Here is a 3564-nt window from a genome sequence, read left to right as displayed (position 1 = left end):
AATTGGTTAAGACAAATGCAAACCAAACAACAAGTAAAGCATTCACCCACAAGAGCACAATCACCATAACACAAGAGGTTTTGACGTGGAAACCCAAATGGGAAAAACCACGATGAGCAGAAACTCACAAGTAACTATCTGCAGAATAGAAACCAGACCGGTTAAGGTCAGACCAGTTAAGGTCATACAATGTTCTTCACTAGAACAGATCCTGTTGGGAATCTAGATCTTTGTTAGGAGATAAGTCATGTTAAAGACTACCTTGTGAGAGGATTTTAGATTCATAGTTGTGAACCACCTTGTTAGAGGATTTACAAAGGCTTTGCCAGGCCTACCTGGTTAAGGGTTTTAGACTTGTCGAAGATGTGAGTAATCAACAAGTGAGTGATCTAGATACTAGCACAATATGCTTGGTTAGATCCATGATAGCTCATTGTTAATGCACATTTAGCATTACTTCAGTCTTCAATATCTCCACACTTTGTTTCTTCACACATACCTAATCTTCTCTTCTATGATCACACATACAAAACCCTCATAAGTTACTAAAACCCTAACCACTTCTAAAACCCTAGACATGATGTCCATATAAAGGAATTTGATTTCATGTCGGTCCAATAGGATTACATTGCAAGTTCCTAGGTTCAGTGCATCTAGACACATTTGGTAACATGACACAAAATCACTGCCAAAGTATCGGTGGATGATAACTCATCACAAAAATATCGGTTGGTAACTCATCACAGAGTAATACCAGTTCATACATTTTACCTATTACCGGTTGTCAAAATGAAGACTGGGAAAAGTGTCAACTGCCGCTTTATTCCTTCATTCCGCTTGAGATCCTTGAACCGCTTGAGGTCTTCATACCGCTTTGGGTCTTCAGTTAGTTTGTGACCAGTAAACACCTTCTGCAAAAACACCGATAGTCTAAAGACTATAATGCATAATACCGGTTGGAACAATTACCGGTTGAGCATAACTCATACATAAGGAAGTGATCATAAAACAAGTGTGTGCCCATCAATGACAATCACAACATCATCAAAATTCCAACAACATCTTCAAAGGAGGCATCATAAATCTTGATTTTTCTTCTCTAACATTCATTTGCAAGAATGAGAAGATAACTTGTATACTTTTGTGGTTCTATTTCTTCATAAGGGGAGGACTGTTGTTCAATGAGATTAGATCATCTTTAACAGTCTTTGTCAGACATCTACTATCATTGTAAGAGATTCTACATTGGGTAGGGGGGGCATGGTCTCTCTCCTTCTCTCTTATGGGAAAGAGATTTTCCTCACATGGGGTTTTGTACTTCTCATCTTGTAAAGAGCATATCTTACCCTGAGCATTTAGAGGGGAGTTTTTTTCCATAGGGTTTTCTCCCCTTCTTTATGAGGTGCATTGTACTTGGGTACCTTATTAGAATTTGATGTTGAAACCCACTCTTTTCCTCAACTAATCTATTCTTTAAAAAGGGGGTGTTGGTGTATAATCATGCTTACATACTTAGGTGGATTTCTAATGTGGCATCTTTTCTAGTTGGTAGGTTGTTATGCCCATGTGAAAAGTTAGGTAGGGTGGTAGGTAGGTCCTTTATATACACCTCCACTCCTCTCCTAATGCATCCAATTCACTTCACTCAATACATCAATCTTCTATTTTGATTTACATTTTTTTATGTTGTTTTCATCTTGCCTAGTGTTTTTGGCAATTCTCATAGTTTTGTTGTTGCATGGACCTCAACCCTTAACTCCTACTCAAATAATTATTTTACATATTCAAACCATTAAATGATTTTTATGTTATTCTCCATTTTCTCTTTTCTTGATTGAAGTTCCCTCCATAATAGGTTTGGGTTATTCTTCGCTAGATATATAAGCTCTTCTTTCATTGTGTTCATTAATACCCATTTTTTTGCTTTCACACATCTTCTCATTGAAGTCATCCAATAGAAGAACTTTCCCATTTTGGGAGAAAAATTAAATATCTTTTTCAAGCGTTGTAAAGTGTCCTTACAATCCAACCCACTTTTTTGTAGATTTTTGACCCCTAAGGAACAAAACAACACACTACAATTCTTACGTGCTTGCCATTCTTAGCCATTTTATACTATATGTTTTTCTTATTAGGGTTTTTCCCCCAGTTAAATGTTTCTTTTATTGAGACCATTATGCCACTATAACCTTTGCCATTTCCAATTGCATCATTCTAAATTATAAATTCTATGTATCCTTCGAAAGTAGGTATTTTGCACCCAATACACCCATGAGTTTTTGTGAGACATATCATCTCTTCCATTAGTGATAGGCCCTAACCTAGGTTTGCTTCTCAATGTGCAAACTTTATAATTCTAGTTCACACTAGTTATAAGTGCTCCTACACCCCCCTACTTGCTATTTTTCTTGGCCCGACTAAAGACTTTAAGTCAACTTTCCAACTTTTTTCACCCATTATTAATTTGTTACATTATCTTTTACCATTGTTACCTTTACTTTCCCTTTTCTACCCTCCTACTATGTTGATGTATTTTGGAACAATAAACTGGTGATGATTGCTTTTCCAATGTTGCAACTACACTCTTTTACATTCATCCCTTGTTACTCTTACTTTGTCCATTTCCACTCTTCTTGCCTCTTCTTTCATTGTTAGATCTCCATCCAAGAAGGAACAAGAGCCCTTGAAAGCCTCTTTTTTCTTAGAAGTTGGTATTTATCATCCATACTCATCAAGGCAATTTGGATAGGCCTTATTTTTAATTTTCCAAAGTTTTGTCCCGTCCAATGAAAATTGTCCTTAGAAAACCACTTGTAAGATTAATGTAATTTCAATTTTTTCGTAATCTCTTACCCCTCTAACAATTATTTTTTTTGCTCTTTCTTTCCTTGCTCGGTGCTCTCATGCTTGTGCTTTGTTATTCTTTGCCCTTGCCTTTTGTATCTCACTAGTTGGGCTTTAACTACTTAAGCCCACGATTTGACTTCCTTTGAGTTGTTTCTCTCATTACTTGCTTTTCCTCTATCCATTTTTGGTTTTGCCAAGTTTATGATCATTTCTATTAATTGATGCATAGATTGCCATATTTGTTTCATGGATTGCCACCCATGCTTTCTTGTTTCTACAATTAGTTGAGCTATATTGTCCTTATTCTTTTATTACTCTATTTTCTTTGGCTAAAGATTGGTTTTCCACTGTGCTCCCATAAAGCTTGTAGTTACACTCTAGTCCATTAAATACATATAGTAACTCTTGCAATATAAATGCGTTGACAAGTAAGAGGATTTGAGATATAGTTGTATGAATCTTCTTCTTCCCCAAGGTCCCTAACATCTTGTTATTCACAATTTTGTGTCATATGCTTGATTTACTAAGTTCTTGTCCTTTGAAAGTGTGCCACAATTTCCCCCCTTTGCACTTGTTTTCTTTACAATTGTTCCAATTTCACTTGAGATAATCATGTTTTAAAATACCTCGATATTGTTTTACATTTATCTACACCCATTTTGTAGATTCGAGCTTCTAGCTCTTGAAACAATGACACAACTTTATCCATGCTCCTTT

This window comes from Cryptomeria japonica, chromosome 10 (genome assembly GCF_030272615.1).
Source record: "Cryptomeria japonica chromosome 10, Sugi_1.0, whole genome shotgun sequence".
NCBI lineage: Eukaryota > Viridiplantae > Streptophyta > Pinopsida > Cupressales > Cupressaceae > Cryptomeria > Cryptomeria japonica.
Note: the sequence above shows the minus strand (reverse complement) of the source record.